This window comes from Chiloscyllium punctatum, chromosome 3, assembly GCF_047496795.1.
Source record: "Chiloscyllium punctatum isolate Juve2018m chromosome 3, sChiPun1.3, whole genome shotgun sequence".
In the NCBI taxonomy this organism is placed as follows: Eukaryota; Metazoa; Chordata; class Chondrichthyes; order Orectolobiformes; family Hemiscylliidae; genus Chiloscyllium; species Chiloscyllium punctatum.
In genome coordinates, this window is record NC_092741.1 from 147,122,242 (window position 1) to 147,146,398 (window position 24,157).

At 39.0% G+C, this 24,157-nt stretch overlaps 1 protein-coding gene across 9 annotated transcripts in view; it reads right to left on the reverse strand.

Moving 5' to 3' along the window:
* The window catches only part of LOC140466330 (CYFIP-related Rac1 interactor A), a 214,683-nt gene extending 193,124 nt beyond the window's left edge, over window positions 1-21,559 (reverse strand). For 7 of the 9 annotated variants that reach the window (XM_072561973.1, XM_072561964.1, XM_072561968.1 and 4 more), the window contains exon 1: window positions 21,387-21,559. The gene's annotated coding sequence lies outside the window, so the exon portion shown is untranslated. Of the gene's footprint in view, window positions 1-4,898; window positions 4,926-21,386 lie in introns of all 9 variants that reach the window. The other 2 variants (XM_072561966.1, XM_072561967.1) reach the window with 1 other exon arrangement.
* Window positions 21,560-24,157: the final 2,598 nt, after the last annotated feature.

Below are 24,157 nucleotides of genomic sequence, written 5' to 3' on the forward strand. Positions count from 1 at the left end.
CAATGCCTGGCATCAGCATTGATGAGAACACCTAAATCTATGCCATCCTCCGGCATTCGGGTGGTCAGTAATCTGGTACAGATTGTGCAAATCACAGGATTCTTGTGAATTCTTTTGTACTCTGCAACAACTTGGATTTATACAACACCTTTAAGTGTACATAACATTGAAATTCCAGCGCAGCATAATTACTAATCTGACACTGAGACACAGAGTGAGATATTACTACAAAATAAGCAAAGATTTAGTAACAAAGGTAGACTTTAATCTGTATCATAAATGAGGAGAAAGAGGCAAGAGACATTTAGGGAAAGAAATCCAGAGCTAAGGCACAGCCATCATAGGTGGAAAGACTAATTAAAATTAGCAATATTCCCACCTCAGGTGACTGTGTGGAGTTTGCACATTCTCCCCGTGTCTGCATGGGTTTCCTCCGGGTGCTCCGGTTTCCTCCCACAATCCAAAAAAAATGTGCAGGTTAGGTGAATTGGCCATGCTAAATTGCCCGCAGTGTTAGGTGAAGGGGCAAATGTAGGAGAATGGGTCTGGGTGGGTTACGCTTCGGCAGATCAGTGTGGACTTGTTGGGCTGAAGGGCCTGTTTCCACACTAAGTAATCTAATCTAATTATAAAAAGGCCTAAAATCAGTGAAGCAGCAACATCTGAAAACATTGGTTGTTAACTTCCAGGATTCTATAGAGTCTATAGAAGTATAGAACTAGGGTGAGGTGGGGGGGGGGGGGGGGGGGGGGAGGGGAAAAAGGGGAAATGAGGAAACTGTTGAAGTAGAGCTTCAGGGCAGAGGAAGTGACCTGGGAGTTGCAGTGGGAGAGGGACTCCCTGAGATTCTTGTAGAGAGAGGAGGAAAACTTCAAGGCAGTTTCCTCATTTCCCCTTCCCCCACCTCACCCTAGTTCTAAACTTCCAGCTCAGTAACTGTCCCCATGGCTTGTCCGGACTTGTCCTACCTGCCTATCTCCTTTTCCACCTATACACTCCACCCTCTCCTCCTTGACCTCTCACCTTCATCCCCTCCCCCACTCACCCATTGTACTCTATGCTACTTTCTCCCCACCCCCACCCTCCTCTAGCTTATCTCTCCACGCTTCAGGCTCACTGCCTTTATTCCTGATGAAGGGCTTTTGCCCGAAACGTCGATTTCGAAGCTACTTGGGTGCTGCCTGAACTGCTGTGCTCTTCCAACACCACTAATCCAGAACCAAAAAGTATTTGTTTATTACTCTATGAAATTAACAAAATCTGGTACCGATTATCTGTAGTTAAACATGGAAAGTCAGTAGTTCTGTCAGAACTAAAAGACCCCAGTGGAAAGTTTGGAGACATTTAAGCAGATGGGTGTGGTGCTGGGGACCCAACCGCTATCTTGCCTCCATTGAATTCAATCCAAAGTGGGAAAGCCTATGTTCAGCTTGTCCACGAGGACAGTAACAGAAGTCCTGAAGTAGGAAATTAAGAGGGTGTTCAACAGCATCAGGTGAGGCAGTTTCATATGGGGAGAATGTAAAAAGGGATGCCTACCCGCTTGAGGGAAGTGGTACTTGTCTAGAGTGTGGTGCTGGAAAAGCACAGCAGGTCAGGCTTTTGCCTGAAACATTGATTCTCCTGCTCCTCAGATGTTGCCTGACCTGATGTGCTTCTCCAGCACCACACTCTCGACACTGATCTCCAGCACCTGCAGTCCTCACTTTTTCCTGGAAGTGGTACTTGGACGACCCTAGCTTTGATAAACAAATTGTATTTGTGAACTGACAAATACTTCATTATAACTTCATAAATATATTTTTAAAAAGTTTATATTTCAGCTTCAACCTTAAATCCATGTGTAATTCCCAGTATTAGCTCTGTTTTCTACAAAATGTATTCAAAGAGAATGATAAAATCCTTCAATTACATTCCAATTCAGTAGGTATGGCAATCCTTTAATGTGACTGGTTGTTTAGCTTGCCTGATGGCATTACAGATAGTGTCAGAGATGTTTGAACATTAAAGACCAGCTTTCTTGAAAAAGAGTTCTGTTGCTGACCCAAACCCCAGGTTGAAATAAATGTCACAAGTGTCCACTCACTTTAATTGGAAAATAGATCATTAAGTTGGGGAAATTCAAACCAACCCTTTTGGTCATCAAATCAACTTTCATTCACGGTTTACTTTCACTACTGCTCTGAATATATACTCTGGTCTTATACTCCACAATCACCTGATGAAGGAGCAGCGCTCCAAAAGCTAGTGTTTCCAAATAAACCTGTTGGACTATAATTTGGCATTGTGTGATTTTTAACTTTGTCCACCCCAATCCAACACCAGCACCTCCAAATCACAAATACTAAGTATACAGACATGCTGACTTAGATTCTGGATTAGTGGTGCTGGAAGAGCACAGCAGTTCAGGCAGCATCCAAGTAGCTTCGAAATAGACGTTTCGGGCAAAAGCCCTTCTCTTCCAGCACCACTAATCCAGAATCTGGTTTCCAGCATCTGCAGTCATTGCTTTTACCATGCTGACTTAGATGCTAACCGCCAAAAAGCATTTTGTTCAGTAACAGTATTTTCATTGTGCTATTAGAATTGTTGCATGGAAATCCAAAGGAGTGGCAACCACATTCCACTGTTATGTTAATCAACTTCAGACCTCACTGATACTTTCCTCTCCACATATCTGCAACCAAAAGAATAAAAACCTTACTCAAAATGGTGCTTGCAATGAGGTTTGCTGCATTATTGCCACAATAATGTGCAGTACCAGCTGCATTGCTGTCATTCACTTCAATGGGAGCAGCACATACAGGAATGAATTATTCTAGGACATTACAAGCAAAGGGTCATCAATAGAAGATAACTGTTGGAGAGATTTGTTACTCTATCAATTATTGTATTTAAAATAACCCATATTCCACTAGATTGGCTATATTACAACTGTCCAATTAGAAGCACTCACCAACATAATCAAGCAAATGGATCATGAATAACGTGAACTTTTGTCATAATATTCAGAATGGAAAAATTGCCAATCACCCGACCTACGTGCAATTTTGCTGCTCATGCGAGGCAAATATCCCTGAAGATTTCACAAACTACAACACATTGCTGATAGATAAGAGAAAAACAAAATCAGACTCAAGCCAATGAGTGCTTCTTACATAAAAGACAGTACTGTAATGAAATACTCACCAGCACAACTAAGAAACTACACCCAGAATGTTGATTTGTCTCTTTAGATATCAAAAATTCCACTGTACATTTACAACTTTCTTTATTTTGATTACAAAGCAGACATCTCTCAAGATTCCAACTAACAATTAACTGATTAAACAACAACGACAAGATCAATGATGTGTTACTCAGTTATACAAATTCCTTCCATTACTTTAGTGTGTTACCACTTTCATAAATACTTTTCTTTTAGGATGTGTAAATGAGGTTTAGTTTGCATTCACAGGAGTGAAAGTTACTGACAGTAGAATAAATTGGTACAAACAAGCAAATAGGGAAATAATTCAGATAGACACTTTCTCAAAGCAAAAAGCCAAAATTCTATTTTAGTAATGAAGTCACCTTACTTCTAAAAGTTGGTATGAGAGCAGGCTATCTTTCAGTCAGTCATCAGACAAGCAAGTAATACCATGTTCAGTTGGATATTTCAGATAAAGCAGTAAGAGAGAAAATACAATGTACATAATCAAATGCTTTCTTTACATAAAGGAAATCACAGAACTGACAATAACCTACATATTTGAAAATTGTATTATTTATTGGTTGAAGTAGAAATTTACTGACAGCTGTCATATCACAGTGGTTCTTAGCAAATTTATCAGGAAAAAAAAGGAAAACTTCAGAATTTTGGGATTGACTGTTGGGAGGGTTTAGTAACCAAGCAGTGGCCCTTGAAATAAGTGCCTGCTCTATGCAAACTTGACTCACCAAGTTGAAAACAATCCAGAACTTAAAAGAAGGCTCACAATGTTGAAAACAATCCAGTATTTAGGAGAAGGCTTATATCAAACTAGAGTCCTTTTACTATGGACAAACTTCTGAAACTATTCATACTGCTACTATCTTTCAACCAAACCATGCTTAGAAATTAGAGCTAGAGCTGAACAAAGTCGACTTTTTCCAGTTTTTAATTTTTTTCACCCAGTGCGGAGACTTAGCTTGATACTTCCAAAGAGTATTCATTTTACTGAAGTCTATTTGCTAGTCAGTTAGGTGCTTGTAACTCTTGCTTAATATTGGCATGTAATACTACACAATCAAAATAATTAATTTCCCTCTAAAAATTTCCAGTGGTAGAGGACATGCACACCTTGCACAATTATATCATATCGTTACAACTCAACAATTTATCCATACTGTTTATGGTGTTTTTAATACAACAAAATGTCTCAAAGCACTTCACATGAGCATTATAAAACTTTTGACAGCCACATACACAGATATTAAGTCAGATGATTCAAAGTTTGGTTAAAGGAACAAGTTTTAAAGGAGTGTCTTAAAGAAAAGCAAGGAAAAGAGATGGAGATGTACAGAGAAAGTGTCAGAACATGTGGCCTAGGCAACAGTGGTGTAGAGATTGAAGTTAGGGATATTCAAGAGGTCAGAATTAGATGAGTGCAATATCTCAGAGGAATGTGGGGCTGCAGCAGATTACAGATATAGGAAACACCAAAGCATGGAGGGATTTGAAAATAAGTGCCAATAAAACATCTGTTGCTTCTGAGAGAAGATGCTCCTTTCAAGCATTTCACAACCCATTAGTGGCCCTCCCCCAGGAGGGAGAACTTAAGGGGTGGAGATTGTGTCCACAGAGATGCCAGCCAAAGGCCAGACGCTCTTCTACACTCAGCAGCGCCAGAGAGATGGTGGATGCTGTGTCCAGATACCTTTGAATGAGGGACCTCACCAGGAGCCTGCAAGCAAACAGAATTTCAGAAGTCGTGTCAGAATTTGTCTGTCATGCTCCCTATGCAGCGAGCCCCTACCTGCCTCTGGATTGATACCAGCAGCAGTTGGATGAGTGCTTGAAGTAGCAAATAATTGGTCACTTAAGGGTCTACTTTAATGTCAGGGTGGGAAGGTTGTGATGGAAGCAGGAAGCTAACAGGTCCCCACTCGCCACACCCCACTCTCCCCAATTAAATGACATGTCCAAACTCAGCATAGAGGGGTCCATAAGGTTTTGCCACATAACTTTAAGAAGCGTTTAAATTACACTTTTAATATTTAATTTCAAAGGTATGAAAGATTTGAATTATAAAAGAAAGAAAGAAAGACTTTTCTCACTGGAGCATAGAAAGTTGAGGGGTGACCTGATGGCAGTTTATAAAATAATGAGAGATATAAATAGAGTTGATGGTAGTGGTCTTTTTCCCAAGATGGGGATTATCAAGGATAGTTTGCATATTTTTAAGGTAACAGGAGAGAGATTTTAAAAAGACACAAGAGGTAAATGTTTTACACAGAAGGTAGTTCACGTGTGGAAGTGGTGGATAAAGGTACAATTACAACATTTAAAAGACATTTGGATGGATAGATGAATAGGAAGGGTTTGGTAGGATATAGACCAGGAGGAGGCAGGTAAGATTAGTTTAGTTTGGGATTATGTTCAGCATGGTCTTGTTGGACCAAAGGGTCTGGTTCCATGTGTATGACTATGACTCTAAGACTCTAAGTCTAGTGTTTAACCATGAGAACAGAAATCTAACTGGCGATAGATCAAATTCAATCATTTAATTCAATAAATTGTGGGATTTTGCTAGGATTGTTTTTGTATGGTTACAAAAATCAATTTTTTTCAAATATCCTTCAAGGAAGGAAGCCTGGCTCATTAATGAATTCTGTTCCACTACAGTTTGACTCATGTCCTGTGAAGTCACCAAAAAGAAAAAAGTTGTAAATAATCCATGCCAAATTGAAAACTTAAAAAAGGTCTGATGGCCATATCAGCAATAATACACAACAGATTTGGAGAAATAGCAATTTGAAGCTCAAAGTGTTAACTGTTAGCTTATTAAAAGCTATTATTTAATCCATTATCTTATTATAAGGATACAGAGAGGAAGATACTGGGATAAAGTCAATGGAAATAATAAGTAGTTCAGAGGCTCAAATTGATGCTCCGGAACATGAGTCAAAAGTCACCATGGAAGCTGGTATAATTAATTAATTTTTATTCTATTAATACAAATCTGGAAAATGTACAGTTAGTCTTAGTCATGGTGACCATGACAACTATCAATTATTGTAGGAATTCAACGGGTTCACTAATGTTCTTCAAGGAAAAAGATCTTATCTGGTCTGGTCTATGTGCAATTCCAGACTTTAAGCAGCGTGATTGATTCTTAACTACACTTTGAAATGAGCGAACATATCACTCAGTTCAAAGGCAATTAGGAATGGGTAGCAAATGTCAGCCCTGTCAGTGACACCCACATCTATGAAAATGTTTTTTTAAAAAGCATAAATTGGACAGATTTCATCTTCTGTGAATAAATAGCATTTTCTGATCTCATTCCTGTCCTCTGACAGTTGTTTCAGCCCTGACATCTCTGCTTTCTGCAGTCCTCAAACTTCAGTCTTCCTCCTAGAAGTGGATTTCCTTCCATAATCACTCTCACTCCTCAAACTTCCTATGTTTATTTGGTCCCATTAGGTGAGTCTAGCTACTCCTGCCCTGCTCCTTCAGGGCAGCTGTCAGTCTCTGTTAGAAATGCTTTCATAGTACTACTTGGCAATTGCCCTGGTCCAAATAGATCTTCCTGCTGACCACCAAAAATGTTCAACATCATTAACATTTGTTCAAATTGCTGGGTTTACTGAACTTAGATGTCATTCTACCTCCAAATTCCCCACTAATAATCTATTATATTATCTATTATTATTACCTTGTACATCCACCATTCAACAGAACCCATGATCCAGTTCAAACTATCCTCTCCCCAAATGCTTAGTACTTCCATGTCAACAAACTATCATAAAATTTTCCTCCATACCTCTGAGCTAGCCTCTCCATAGTGCCAGTTATCCACCAGTTCAACTATGTGCTACGCTTATATCCAGAAACCTTCTCCAAAACTAAGAAATATCAGATTGGAAGTGTAGGTATGCTTAAAGAACACAACAGGAAATTTGTTTCGGAACTTGCTGTTAAAAAGAAAAGTGGTCTTCCTTTGGCAGCTGAGGCCTGTTGAGACCAAGGCAAGCAACACAGTATCTCCCCAATGAAACAAATTAGAGAATTATTAATAAGCTATGTAGTCTTAACCATGATATATTTGTTGGAATACCTTCAATATAAAATCAAATGTGCATTAAAATGAAATAAAAAGGAAGATTAATTTTTGAAAATTAACATCTGCTGTGAACAGTTCTGGTATCCCTATTTAAGGAAAGTTATATTTCCATTGGAGGCAATTCAGAGAAGGGTCACTAGAATGATCCCTGGCAATAAAGGATTGTCTTATGAGCAAAGATTAAACGGATTGGGACTGTGCGCACTGGGAGTTAAGAATGAGAGGTGATCTCATTGAAACATACTGGATTCTTAAGGGGCTTAACAGAGTAAATACGGAGAGGATGATTCTCCTCAGATGGGAGAATGTAGGATCAGAGAGTATAGTCTTAGAATCAAGGGGGTGCCCATTTAAGGCTAAGATTTTTTCTCTGAAAGAGTTAAGAGTCTTTGCAACAGAGAGCTGTGGGGACAGACTCCTTGTGTATATTTAAGGCTGAGATAGACAGACTGATCAGTAAGGGAATCAAGGGTTATGGGAGAAGGACAGCAAAGTTGACCTTAGGAATGTCGATTCCTGAAGAAGGGCTCATGCCCGAAAAGTCGATTCTGCTGCTCCTTGGATGCTGCCTGACCTGGTGCGCTTTTCCAGCATCTGCAGTCCTCACTTTCTCCCATTAGGAATGTCAGATCAGCCACGATCCTACTGAATGGCAGAGCAGGTTCAAGGAACCAAATGGCTACTCCTGTTCCTATTTCTTATTGTCTCATGATATAACAAATGGTAAAAGCTTCAAAGATGGAGAAATGTTGAAGGAATGAAGCTCCACACTAATAGGTTAATTTTCCATATCACAGAAGCTGTTTGCCCATAATTAAGACTTATTATGTTGATAACAGACGCTTATGCTGAAATGGACAAGGCCTGATTATTTCCTAGCAAGTTCAGTATTCATCTCAGAGATAAATGCAATAAATGCATTTGAACCATGAGTCAGAAAGTGAAATACCATCACAGCACAGCTTCTAAAGAAGTAGAGCATCTCCAAGCGTCTGGCTTCCTTATTTAGCTGTGTATGCACAATCACTGGAAGTTGCTGTCCAATTTCCACATAAGTAACAGCAAGTGCTGATAGCCTTACCATTAGTTCAACCACAATAACTCCATCTTTTATACTCTCATACACTCCAGCAAAAAGCTAAAACAAAGTAAGAAATAATTAAACAGCTGCAAGCTAACTGTAAAATGTGGGAATGTTTTCAACTTGGTAAGCAGTAATTGTTAGGATTTTGACAATTTATACATTCTTCTTGCACTTGACTCTTCTGAAAGCAAAACAATTTAAAAACACTGTTTTAGTTCCCTGCCCAAGAAATAATGCATCCATAATACGTCAACTTCTCAATTAACCTGTCAACTAAAGAAAGCCAGTGTTGTCATTCACAAGTTGACCTCAATGTGAACCCAGCACTCAGACGAATGTAGGGTAATTACATCTCCAAACATTAAGGAAATGCACACATTATATTTGCTACAATATAATGTCCCTTTCCTTATGAAGCAATACATCTGACCTATCTTGTAATATACTACAACAAAATTGAACTATGGGGGAACAAGCCTGTATGACCCTTGTGCATCCATCCAGAAAGATCTTACATACTCATCAAAATGCTCCATTGCTGTCACTTAACGCGGAGTTTTATTGCTTTACAAATTTGTTTGGAAGCATATTCCATGTGTTGATAAGGTTCTGTTAATTTAGATATTTTCTAATCTACACGTTCAGAGATGTGATGACTTGAACCTGGGTTTTCTGGCTCAGAAACATGGCTGTAGTCCTGCAACACTCATTCTAATGGTGTAATACATTTTATATTAATGCTCAAAGCTTACCATTACAACCATCTTAGAGGTTCTGATTGAACATGTTGAACACTACTTTTAGAGTGGTTTTCTTTTCTATGTACAGCACTTTACATTTGTAGTCATTAAATTTCATCTGCCTTTATTCTACTTTCACAAATATGTCATCTGACTCAATCGGAGAGGTACTCCCCTCATCCACTGCACTGAGAATTAGTATTCAGTTTCTGCATCTAGGTCACTGATGCAAAATACAAGCAGTTCCCAGAGCACTCTCAGACAATATCTCAAGTACCAACCTTCTACTTTCCAGCTAATTTCATATTCAATTTTTTGCAGATTCTAATCCTAACCCAATCAAAATATCCATAGCTTTCACTTAAGCCTTTGAAGAGGAAGTTTTATCAAAAGCTTTTGTAAGTCAAGGTATAGCACACTGGAATTTTGCAAAACACATCTGGCATAGCACTGGCAGAATATGCATCTTCTGAATTCATGTTTGTCTTTTACCAAGTGATTAGGCATACAAATCTTAAATGTATACCTAATTAATTCCAATGTTTTATAGTACAAAGGAAAAACTAATAGATTTGTTTCATCATATTTTTTGAAAATGGGTAATTAATTTATTTTAAATCAACTAGAGCCTCCCTATCCTCAGTGTTATAAAATGCTCACTAAACTCCTCTTTTGTTCTCCCCAGTATTCGAGGATGAACACCACTTGTCCTAGCCGATTTATTTGCTTTGAGCACTTTCAGATAGTCTAAACATGTAATCTTATGTCATCACTTTAGCTTAGCTTCTCTCTATTTAGAGAGAGCATACAGCTTACAGTTTCCGGTGTGAATATTTGGACAAAACAAACATTTAAAAGTATGAACTGTCTTGCACTTATTATCCATTGTCGCTTTCAAGCCTTTTATAATTATTTGCTTATTGTTGCAGTATTCTAAGGACTTATTAACACGATGGCTTTATTCCATATTTAGCTATGCCCTTATGTCATGAATCTGTATACTCGTTTGTTTAGTCTAGTGGGCCCCTTTCCCATTCTGCCTCCAACATTTACAAGGTAAATGTTCCTTGTTATTTAGTTTCTGTTTAATTTGCTGTTCACTTTGATATCCTATTTGCTCTAGCTTTCTTCCCCCTCTATCTACTGAATATATATTACATAGGAAACATCTAAACTAAAGGTGAAGCAAGGTCATCTGGACAATATCTGCATAAAAGTAAGTTCAGAGAACACAGGTTTCAGAAATACCAAGACCATGAAGTCAGATATACCTTTAAAATGGCTAACTTCAAAATAAACAAGACAATAGTTTAAGCAAATAAGCAAGGTGGGAAAGTGAGGTGCAAGGTGACTAAAAAAGACTGTAGATAGATTATGTGAAAGTGGTCAAAAAGATGGCGAACATGGTAAAATATGAGGGAAAATAGGAAATTACACTCTTTGGTAGCAAAATTACAGGAGGCATTTTAAATAAAAACAAATTGTTGGTACTAAGATGGATTTGGGTTCCTTGTGCATGAATCAAAGAAAGTTAAAAAGTGTGGAAAGCAAGGAATTAGGAAGGCGAGTGGTATGTTAGCTTTGATTATTAGAGCGTAGGAATGTAACCGTAAGGAAGTCTTCTCCAGTTAAACAGAACTTATGGTGAGTCATCTGAAACAGTATAGCTTTGGTCCTCTTACCTAATAAACCTAGCAGAGGAGTGTAATAAAGATGCTCCAGATTGAATCCTAGGACAAAATGATCTTATAAAAAAAAGTTTGAGTAAAATGGGTTGAGGGGTGACCTTAAGAGGTTTACAAAATTGTGAAGGGCATGGATAGGGTAAATATAGAAAGTCTTTTCCCTGTGATCGGGGAGTCCAGCACTAGAGGGCATAGGTTTAGGGTGAGAGGGGAAAGATATAAGAGAGACCTAAGAGGCAACCTTTTCCACAGAGGGTGTTGCATGTATGGAATGAGCTGCCAGAGGAAGTGGTGGAGGCTGGTATAATTGCAACATTTAAAAGGCATTTTGGTGGGTATATGAATAAGGAGGGTTTGGAGGGATATCTGGTTGGCATGGTTGGACTAAAGTGTCTGTTTCCATGCTGTACATCTCTATGACCTCTGGACTTCAGAAGAATGAGAGATGATCTCATTGAAGTTTACAACATTTTTAGAAAGTTTATGAAGTAGATGCCAATGGGGTTTTGTCTGTGACTGCATAATACAAAAGTGTCAGTCTGAGAATAAAGAGTTGACCATTTAGGATTGAGTTAGGAGGAAATGTGTTACTGAGCGTTTTAAATTCCTGGAATGATTCTCTACTTAAGATGGCTTTGGGTTCTCAGTTGTTAAATATAGTCAAGACCTAGACTGAAATATCTTTGGATTTCAATTGCGACTCAGACCATAAAGATTTGAGAGCACAACAGTGAATCAAGAGACAAAGGAAGCTAGAACAGTAAATTGGGTGGTGAGGTTGATCAGCAGTGATCATAATGAACAGTAGATAACGCTCATGGGCCCACATCTGCTTCTTTTCTCATGAACTTAAGAGTTTTTTCAACAGCACCCTCAGTAGAAAAAAGTACACCATATTTTAATGATCCAGGTTTGGTCTTTATAGAATCCCTACAGTGTGGAAACAGGCAAGTCTACACTAACCCTCTGAAGAGTAACCTACCCAAACCTATTCCCCTACCTTATTATCCTATATTTACCACTGACTAAGGCATCTAACCTACACATCCTTGGACACTATGGGCAATTAACATGGCCAATTCACCTAACCTGCACATCTTTGGATTGTGGGAGGAAACCATGAATATAAAACGTCAGTAGAATTTATGTACTGGGTACAAGCAGTTGTAAATTGTGCACAAAACTGTGTGGTTTGCAAGTAAATTTATGATTTAGGTACCTGCCCAAACATAGCTGTATACATACAAATATAAAGATGTAAATCAACATAATTGGCAGCATTTCAAAATGTAAAATTCTTCAGTTCTAAACGTCCACTTTTGTAACATTGGAACAATGCAAAGGTTCTGAAAACCTCTGCATTGAACAGAACTTGATCTTGAAATTCCTTCATCTTTATTGACTATAATAGCATTAGTTATCAAATTACAAACTTGACTTTCTAGCTGACCTACCCATTGGTGCATTTCTCCAAGTGGACGTCCTTTAATTTCAACTGTTATAAAACACCGCAGATCATACCCTTCCTCGCTAATTTCTACATCAAGTACAGAAAAACCAAGCAAAACCACATCGGAAATACAAAAGCAATCTCTTAAGATCCAAGCAAGCAAATTAATCAAAATTTGAGCTCCCCCCCCATGTCTTTGAAGTCAATTTTTCCTGTTCTGATCAGTTACATCCCTGACATTCTAAAAATTTGAATAAGCCAAAAATGAGATAGTTTCTTTAATCAGGATATTCTATAGAATACATAGCACTGGAAAAGACATCTCATTTATTATTAATGTTTACTTAGATTCATTTTTCATCTGATTCTTCACAAAAAATCCTGAGCAAAAATCTACAACAAATTGACATTGACTGTAGGCTGGATATTGAGGTCAACAATCACAATGAATAAAGCAGTGCAAAAATAGCTAGTAATAGAATGAATTTGCCTTATGTTTGAACAAGACAAGAGGATATCCAGGGATCCTGCAATAGTGATATCATTAAGCATGCTAAAAAAGTACTTATGCAAGAGGTATTCCCACAGAAAGCAAACCAAGAAGTAAAATGCACTGATTATCCTCCACTCAAAAATAATTTTTTACAGTAAGTGCAACTTAAATAAATCATTGGGACATTTACATGTAGAAATTGAAATAAACATAGAAAAATGCTCTATAAAATGTCATCATTTTAGAAAAAAAATAGACTTTCCAGAAATAAAAATAAATATTGCTTCAGGGCCAGAGCTTTTAGCAACAATTATGAACGTAACATGCCATTAAAACCCAATTACATCATATTGAACAAGCTTGTACTTTTTCATGGTTTTTAACAGTGAGACTAATAATATAAAACAGCACTATCAACATGGAGCAGCATTATAACAGACAAAAATGGAACTGGGAGAAAGTGAGAACTGCAGATGCTGAAGATGAGACTCGAGAGCATGGTGATGGAAAAACACCGCAGGTCAGGCAGAATCCTGCGTCTAGGAATGCTGCCTGACCTGCTGTGCTTTTCCACCAACACACTCAACAAAAGTGGAATTGGACCAGCCATATGAATAACGTGGCTACAAGTGTAAGATAGTAGCTAGAAATTTTGCACCAAGTAACTCACCTCATACCTCTTCAATGCCTGCTCACCATCAATAAGGCAAGTGTCAGGAGTATGATGAAGTTCTTGTCATCATCCAGAATAAAGCAGCCTACTTGATGAGCACTATCTACGACTCTCAACATTTACTTCCTTCGCCATCGACATACTGCAGCAGTGTATAAGATGCACTGAAGTAACTCACCAAGGCTCCTCCAAAGCACCTTCCAAACTCAACTTGTAAGACTTAAAAAAAAAAGCAGATTTATGGGACTCCCACCTGCTAGCTCCCCTCCAAGTCACATGCCAGTCTGACTTGAAAGTGTATCGCCTTTCCTTCTCAAGCACTGATTTGAAATTCTGGAACTCCCTTTTAGGAGCAAGGTGGTGTCGCTGCACTTGAAGGATTGAAGGGGTTCAAGAACACAGCTCATAATCACCTTCGTCAGGGCAATTAGGGATGGGCAATAAATATTAACCTAGCCAGTGATGCCCATATCCTAAGAATGAATTTTAAAAAAGGACAAGTATGCATCAGTTCAGTGATTTTAATTCATGGCAGTCTGTTGAGACTTCAACAGGTTCCCTATGGAAAAGCAGAGGATCACTAACAAGTTCTCAACTACTGATTAACTTCACAGTTCTGGACTTCAGAAGTTGCTGTCAATTTCAGAATAGCATAGTTAATTTTTCAAAGCCAATAATCATTTTCTAGAACTGATAGCAGCTAGGAAAAGCTGGTCTGTCTCTTCTTTTTCTTCCTCCCACAACAACGATTGAGTGTCATAGTTTTCACTTTCCACCCATTAGCCACCACATAAGCTATAAGCCATCATTTGCTACCACCAGCGTAGAACGTTCCATTGAAGGAAGGAGTCAGCTAGCTCAGTTGACTGGGTAGGTGGTTAGTGATGCAAAGTGATGTTAACAGAATGGGTTAGATTCCTGTAACATTACCACGAAGGACTCTTTCTCAGTCTCTCCCCTTGCCGGAGGCATTGTGACCCTCAGGTTAAACCACCACCAGTTGCCTCCCTCTCTGAAGAGCAGCATTACGTTCTGGTAAGACTATAGAGACTTCACTTTTTAGAAGAAAATAAAATACTGCGAGAAGCATAACATTTACTAATGTGCTAGGATTGTGCATAAGCTCAAAGACAAAATAATCTAGCGTTATAGTGATAATCAGGGTGTGAATTCACACATGATTTACCTTTTCTTAAGGCAAACAAAGTCTTTGTAGTACTTCTCCCAAGAAGCAAAATATCTGTTTATAAAAGAAATAGGTTCTAAGGACCAAAAAAAACTTTTGTTTCATGATTTCTAGCTTATTTAACCTGCCTCCAGACATTTTTAAAAAAGTTTCTTTTTGCCATACACAATAGGTCAACTTGTCTTAATTTAAACAGTTCCTTGCCTGAGGAGAATGGATTCAGTAAAACCACTTACATTCTAGCTGGAGGGACTGGAAGCATAATATTAGAGGCCATGTGAAAGAAGTGTTAAACAATATTGAATCCTGGTTTAAATTCTTCAAACCTAAAAATGAAACTCTTGAGCACATTCAAAACTGGTCAATAACTTTAATAAAAGAGAATTCATTTGAGTAAAATGACAAAATGTTGAACCAGCTTGAAATTTACCACTGTTCTAAGATATTTACACCATCAATTCAGAAATTTGGCAAAAACTAAAGTGAACAGACCCAACAAAATACAATCCAAACTAAATTGGATTATTATTCAAATTAAGACACTACTTATCTCAATACTTATCAGTAACAAATTGCCGATCCATTCATTCCAACAAATTTCCAGAAATCAAAACAGTAATTCAAACTTTCTTCCAGGATAAAAATTCGAACAACATAATGACAATACACTGAAGATTTCCACAATAATATCCACTATATTAAATTCAATCATGTTTGTCCCTCACAAATGCCATATTCTCAGCATTCATTTGTACCCATACAATCAGTTAATAGTGAGAAATGTTCAACTAGCATATTGCACCTCTAAAAAGGTGGTGTTATATTCTGATTTATCATTCAACTTGCGTAAAAACAAATACATAGAATAAAGTTATTGGTTCAATGCTTTATTTCCTCTCTATTTGTCATTATTCATGTTAAGCCTGTAATAACAGAATACCATTTATATTAAAAACTTCACATTGTTCAAATAGCTTAATAGGCAAAGCAGAGAAAAAAAATGTACAGTAAGCAGCTACAGGATATGAATTAGATTCCATGAATTGCCAATAAATAAGTCATTTTTGTTGTACCATCATTAAGTCATGCTCAACACCAATAACTGGATAGGGACAATATTTTGTGTATTTTTTTAAATTAGAAGCTGGGAAAGTAAATTAACTACAAAAATTAACAGTGAAAATATAAATAGGATTCTAATTTTACAGATTATACAGCCATTCCAATGACATCATAAATTCCTCCCTCTTGATCACAACTGCGATTTTGTCCCTATGGAAGATATTATTAACATATTATGATTAATACTGCACAATGATTGTTTTCAACTAGACACCTAAAATTGCCAAGGTTAATTTTAAATCTCCAAGTGACCCCAACATGTACTTACAGAGCACCGTTAAAACATTCACTGAGCTTTAAAAAGTAAAAAGGTAGATTTACAAGTTAGGAGCAGAGTTAGGTCACTTAGCACTTCAAGTCTGCTAAAATCATTAAATAACATTATGGCTGATCCAGTTCTGTTCTGAATTCCACATTTGCATTTACCCCTGATAACCTCAGACTCTTGTGAGGCAAGAAATTCAATCTATCTCAACCTTAAAAACATTAAATGCATCCACTGCCACCACATTCTAAAGGCAGAGTTCCAAAGTCTCAACTCAAAGATTCTCTTCAGCATCCATGCAGACAAAGCAAGCTGTGACGAGTCATCTAGACTCAAAACATTAGCTTGCTCTCTTTCCATGAATGCTGCCTGACCCACTGATTTCCAGCATTTTTTGTTTACAGTAGATTCCAGCATCTGCAGTAACTTGCTCCTCTAAAGGTTCTCTTCATACCTGTTCTAAAAGAGACATTCCTGATCTCAACAAAAACAAAAATCACCAATTAAGGAAATATCCTTTCCACATCCATTTTGTAAAGTCCATTCAGAGTTATGTAAACTTCAAGCAAATCACCTCATGCTCCTCTAAACCTCACTGAGAAAAAGCCCAGCCTGCCCAATTTTCCCTCATTACACGACCCAATCATTCCACGTATCAAACCAGTAAACTCCCAAATTGTTTCCAACACATTTACACACTTTCTTCGAGAAGACGACCAAAGCAGTGCACAATATTAAAGATGTAGTCTCACAAACGCATCGTAACATCTTAATTTTTATGAGAGAAATTGAAAATAAAGACAACATTATATCAGCATTAACTACTTAATGTACACATATACTAGATGTCTGCAAATTATTCACCTCAATTCTGCAATTGTTCTCCATTTACATCATGCACTGCTTATTTAATCTACTTGCGAAAGTGAAAAACTTTTTCTGCATTATACTTCAACCAGATTTATGCATTCTCAACCTATTAGTAACTGCCTGCTTACTGGTTATGTCATCTTCACAATATTCTTAACCAATGTATTTTTTATGCATTCTCTGCAAATTTAGCTACCACGTCTTTGTTCTCCTTAATTTATAATTAATATCAATGACATGGATAAAGACAAGGGTCAAACAGAGACCTCTGCAGGACCCCACTTCTTCCATCCTGACAATCTGTAAAAGATTCATTTATGCATACATTTTGTTTTGCAACAGCTAGCCAATCTGCCACACCATGCTAGGATGTTATCCACTACACCATGAACTCATAGATCACAAGAAATAGAAACAAGAGTAGGCCATTTGGCCCCTCAAAGACTGCTCTGCCATTCAACAGGATAATGGCTGATCCAACACTCCTCACATCCATGCTCATTCACTTTCCCATAACCCTTGAATCCCCCTACTGTTCAAAAATCTATCTCAGCCTTAAATATACACAAAGACTGCGCACCCACAGCTCGCTGTGGCAAGGTATTCCAAAAATTCATGTCCCAGAGAGAGTAGAAATTCTTCCTCATTTCAGTTTTAAACAGGCAACCCTCTTCTGAGTCTATGCCCTCTGATCCTGGATTCTCCCTGCAAGGGAAACATCCTGTCAGTATTTACCCAGTCAAGCTCCTCAAGAATCCAATAAGTCTCAATGAGATCATCTCTCATTCTTCTAAGAAGCATAGTCATCAACTGTTTAAACTTTGCTCATAAGACAATCTTCTATACCAGGGATCATTCTTGTGAATCTTCTCTGAAGTACCTCCAATGAAGTGATACCTTTTCTTTAAAGAAGGGGACCAAAGCTGCTCACAGTATTCCAGATGGGGTCTCACCAACACCTTGAAGAAAGAATGTAGGATTTCCCTACGCTTATACTTCAAGTCCCTTGAAATAAGGGCAACATTCCATCACCTTCCTGATTACCTGCATGTGTGCGGTAGCTTTCACACACAAGCACCAAATCTTTTTGTTGCAGCTTTCTGCAGTTTTTCTCCATTTAAATAATACAATGCTCTTTTGTTCTCCCTTCTAAAATGAACTTCATTTTTTTTTCCACATTATACTCCATTTGCCAACTTTTACTTAACCTATAAATCACTCTCTGTAAATTGATGGTATCCCACTCACAACTTGCCTTTTCACCTATTTTTTCTGCTGTCATTAAAATAAGCTATAGCACTTTTCACATCCTTCCCCAAAGTCATTAATATACATTGTAAACAATTATGGTTCGAGCTCGACCCCTATGTAACCCAACTGGTTACAGATTGCCAATCTGAAGAACAACTCTTTAATCCCGCTCACTGTTTCCTGCCCAGTAGCAAATTCTGTATCCATGCCAATATAATACCAACACCATGTTCTCTTGTCTCATGGCTTAATCTTTTTGAGGTTCCTTGTCAAATATTTTCCAGAAGTTCAAATAAAACACAATTGTTAGTTCCCTTCTATCCACTCTGGCTGAGATTTCCTTGAAAATGTTGAAACTAGTCAGGCATGATTTTCCCTTCATGAAGCCATGCTGACTCTGTTTGATTAGATTATGATTTTCCAAATGGGCTGCTATTACTTCCTTAATAATTGATTCCAATATTTCTCCAAAAATAGATGTTAGACAATCAGCCTATAGTTACCTTCTTTTTGCCTCCCTCCTATTTTGAACATTAGCAGTTTTCCAATCCTCTCATACTTCTCCAGACTCCAAGCATTTTTTGGAAAATTACAAGCAATGTATTTGCAACCTCTGCAGCTACCTCTTTTAGGATCTAACTGCTGCTACTACATTATGACAGGATATTGTACATGGAACCTTAAAGGTAATTTGGAAAATACAAGTCCAGTACATCATTGAGTTTCCTTTTCTCTACATCACATGTTGCTTCTGCAAAAATTCTAATAAACAGATGAAACATAGAACTATGCTGACCTTTCAAGATCAGCTTAAATTTCTCAAAAGCTAAATGATAAATTTGAATACCTTCCGATGACAGCTGTCAAGCTAAGTGGCCTATAGCTGCCTCTCTCCCTTTTTGAGTAGAGAGGTTATATTTGCTACTTTCCAATCTGATGTAACCTATCCAGAATCGGATGGGTTTTGGGAAGTTAGCACTAATTCATCTACTACCTCATTACTCACCTCGTGTTTGCTCCTAGAATGAAATCCATCAGGACCCAAAGTCTTATCAACCTAGAGCTTCATTGGTTTGCTCACTTCCATTTCCCTAATGATAATAAATTTCACCAAGTTCCTTTCTTCCTTCAACCTCCTGATTTACAACTATTACTGGGATTTTTTTTTCCCATCCGCAAGAAAAACATTCATTCCATCTGCCATTTCTTTATTATCTACCATGAGGTCCTTATTCTCACCCTCTAGAGGACTTCGTCAGTAGATTCAAAAGCATCTGAAAGTCAGGCAGAGGAGCTCATACATATTAATTCCAAAGTTCAGGGTGAGACATTAGGATGCAAGACAAAGAATGGTGTAATACTTACAAGTCGGTATGTGAAAGAGGCCAGAATTGGAGAAACAGATATTTGAGGGTAACAGAGCTGAAGAAACAAACAGGGCCAAAACTATAAAGGAAGTTGGAAACAAGGTCAATAATTTTTAAATTAAAGGTATTTTTAAACGAGGTACTAACACAGACTAGCAGGTGCAAGGTGTTGAGTGGTGAGGACCTGATTCAAGTTGAAGATAACACCAAAGGAATGAGTTGGTCTCAGGGCCTAAAAGACAATAGTCTTCCCAATATTTATTTGTTCTACTCATCCAGGATTAGATGATATTATACATGCAGTTAAACTATGTTAAAACAACAGAAATCAAGAGGGGTTATTGGTGGGTAGACCTGGGTGTTGTCAGCTAATATACCGATGTAGAATTCTGCAAAACTTACAAAGTGTAATGTGCAGATAGTAATAAATATGAAAAAGATACAAAGAGGATGATAGCCTACCAATCAGAGAAAACCAGCCCAATAGTTAGTTGGGAGGCAAAAATACTTTTTCAATTAATGGCATCACAAAGCAGCCATGCAAGTTTAAATAGATTATGAGGAAAGAAAAAATATGGCAAAAATATGCTTGAAAAGAGTGATGAAACAGACATCGAAATCAGATGCAGCAATGTAAAAGAACTACAGTAAAAGAAATACTGTAGAAAACATCAAAATTCACTGATGAAATTTTTACTGTAGCAGATAAAAATCAGTGAATGTATGAAACACTCTGGGGAATCTAATTTTTAGCACATTCTAAAATAAAGGATACTAAAATATTGTCATGTTAGTGTTGAACCTATACAAGAAATTAGCAGAAATTCACCAATACTATACTAAACAATATCCAAATGAAGTTTCAATTAAGGGACTATGGAGCACACTGAACATAAAGTTAAACTAACTGTATATCTGACTACCACCCCCACCCCCATCAATTCCCATCACCTCCTCCTCTCATCAGAACTGATTAATTTTATTTGTCATTAAGTTTGTGTGTGCAGCTGGACAAAGCAGCTAACAAACTATGCATAACTCCTCCAGATACTCAAGTCACTGCACACTTCAACATGTTCAATGACATCCTCAATACCTGAGGAAAGCCAGAGGTCCTTTGATTGCACAGCAGTTTAACCCAGCAAGGTAATAATACTGCTCATAACACCTCTCTTGCAAAATGCAATTGATGCCACTGCACTGCAACATTGCCCTCAATCCTAAAGCTGCCATGAATGCTCAAATATCAGAGATTTATTTCAATCACAGTTGTATACATGCAATCCACTGGCAACCAGCTTTGATCTAGTCAGCTCATCTTCAGGCAATAAGAAATGCCACTGTGGCAAAATGAATCAACCTTCCCATGTCAAGATCTGCAGCAGTGCCAGTGCACTGCAGATCATCTTTGGAGATGCACACGGAGACAAGTGCCCAGAACGAGAGCACACCGTTCTGATTTAAAGCTGGCAGAATGGGCAGAGTTAACATTTTTTTTATTTGAAAGCGCACAAGGCTCTCATAAAACTTAAGTAGAGGCTGCAATGATGGTGGGGGGGTGGGGAGAGAGAGAGAGAGAGAGAAGCAGAGAAAGGCCACAGACAGCCATGAGGCTACACTGGGCTGACTGGCACCAAGCCATCCTTTAATCTGAGAGCCCACTCAAGAGGACTGTCCCCCCTCAGCCTGTAAATGTTGAGACAACAAGAAGCGGATTAGTCCGGTTCTCCTTCCCACACACACAGCTCCAGGCTCTCAATCACTACTTTTCCTTCCCCCAGCAGAAGCTGCAGGAACTGGGAACACAGAAGAGAGAATAAACAGGAGAAAAAAAAACACCCCCCCCCCCCCCTTACCTAGCCCCTGTATGTTTGCACTGCCCCGAAGCCTCACCTTGTGAACCATCCAGGTAAAGCTGTGTCGGTGTGCCCTGTATCTCCGTGTCCGGTACCACTTCACTCTCCTGCCCCGCCGCTACCGCTGCTGATTCTTAACGGTCCTGAGCTCGAGCTGCCAACTCGCGCTGCACACCAACCTCAGATCCAGCCCATCCCCATCAGCCCGCCCCTCTCCCATTGGTCGGGGTGCCTCCTGACTGACATCGCCTGTAGCCCCGCTCCCCCTCTCCCATTGGCCGGCGTGCTTCCTGATTGACACCGCCTTTAACCCCGCTTCCCCCTCTCCTACTTCAGGGGTGTCTCCTGACTGACGTTTCATGTGGCCCCGCCCACCTCCCCCTCCAATGTTGGCGTACCGCTTGATTGATCGCCCGTGCGTCGGGTCCTGCTTTCTCCTTTGGACGGGACCTGATTGACTGGACGTGTGACCCCGCCCATCCACCGCCCCAAACGCCTGATTGACAAGGCACCGGGCCCAGCCTATGCTCCTTTACAATTGGTCGAAGCTCATTGTGATTGACAGCTCCTGAAGCCAATGTCGTCTCCTTCACCCTGACAACCATCGCAGTCCAAGCCATTTCCCTATCCTATTGGCTGGGGCTACGTCCGATAGACTGCAAACGAATCCCACCCATGTCGCCCCCTATTAACCGAGGCTGTGCCTGATTGACAGCCCCCGGTTCCCCACCCCCCTCGTATTTTCCAATTGGGTGGGCACTGCCTGATTGACAGCTAGAGTGGCCTTGTCCATCTCCCTTTCAGTCCATTGCAGAAGGAATGGGCTGATCAACTGGATTAAGTTAAAAATCACACATCACCAGGTTCTGGCCCAACAGGTTTATTTGGAAGTACAAGCTTTTGGAGTGCTGCTCCTTTGTCAAGTAGCTAGTGGGGCAGGATCATAAGACACAGAATTTATAGTAAAATATCAAAGTGTCATACAACTGATGTTGAACAAACTTGGATTGCTATTAATTCTTTATTCACTTCGAATGGGGATGCAAGTTTTGATTCATTAATATGTAAATTCCACAACTTCTTTCAAGTCATATTCCAAAGATAACTTAAGGTTTTATTTTTAAAAAGGTGACATCTCAGCTCAGACAATGCATTAAAGGTGTGCAGTTACAGTCTGTCTGTATTCCAACATTGAGTCAGACTGGTTCTATTTCTGAAGTAGGAATTTATAAACTGGAAAAGCATTTTTAAAGGCTTTCCTTGGGGTGAAGGATGCTCTTGCTCTTGAGAGAGTGCAGCGAAGATCACCAGACTGATTCCAGGGATGGCATGACTGACGTTTGAGGAGAGATTGACCAGGTCAGGATTGTTTTCAATGGTGTTCACACAAACCTAGGGGGGATCACCTAGAAATTTATAAAATTCTATCAGGACTAGGCAGAGTGGATGAGAGGAGGATGTTCCTGATGGTGGGTGTTTCCAGAACTAGGGGTCACAGGCTGAGGATTCGGGGAGGACCATTTAGGACGTACATGAGGAGACATTTCTTCACCCAGAGAATGGTGATCCTGTGGAATTCATTACCACAGGAAGTAGTTAATGCCAATACATCGGATGGCTTCAAGAGGTAGATAGATATAGCACTTGGGATTAATGAGATCAAAGGTTACGGGGTGAAAGCAGGATTAGGCTATTGAGTTGGACAATGAGCCATGATCATGATGAGTGGCGGAGCAGCTCCAAGGAACATATGGCCTCCTCCTGCTCCTATCTTCTATGTTTCTATGTGTGGAGAGTTGAGCTGGGGTATTATGTCCTGATAGGTGCACCAGTTACTGCACCAGAGCACAATGTTTCCAACTTTCTTTACAATCTTCAACCTTTGAAAATATCCCCTCTATACCATGGTCAAGGCCATTAACATAAATCAGTAAACACGGAGGTTCCAATGCTGATCTGTGGGGAAACTTCACTATAAAATCTGCTCCAGTCCAAAAACAATTAACAATTTAAAATCTCACTTTCCTCAGCATCCTTGGGTACACCTCAATTAGTATTGGTGTTTAAGAATAACCAGTACCCCACACTTACCAATTTTACAACATTCAAGTATCTGAATCATCTCTTTCTTCACTGTGACCTGGGCAGCATTTCATCCTTGTTAAAACAATGCAAAGTATTAATTTAATGCATCAACCATACTCCCTCACTACATGCATAAATCTCATTTATGGTCCATGAACAGCCACACTCCTCTTATGAAACTTTACTACTTATATGCTTCTGGAAGACTTCTACATTCCCATTTCAATGTTTGCTGTTAGTGTTTTCTTACTCTCTCTGTTTCCTTCACTTATTTCCTTTTTCAATTTCTCTCAGAACCTTATACATTTAGCTTGCTTTTCAATTGTATTACTCACCTGACTTGAGTTAGAATATGAGATTAGAAATAGAATCCCTACAGTGTGGAAGCAGGTCATTTGGCCCATCAAGTCCACACTGACCCTCTGAAGACAATTCATCCAGATATTATTCCTGTAACCCCGCAACCACCATGGTCAACCCACATAAACTACGACACTATAGACAATTTAGTATGGCCAATCCACTTAACCTGCACATCTTAGAATGTGGGAGGAAACCAGAGCACCCAGAGGAAACCAACACAGACAAGGCAAATGCGCAAACTCCAACAGACAGTCACCCAAGGCTGGAATCGAACCAGAGTCCCTGGTGCTTTGAGGCAGCAGTCCTAACCACTGAGTCATCATGCCACTCACAATTTCTGTCATAAGCAAAGCTTTTTTG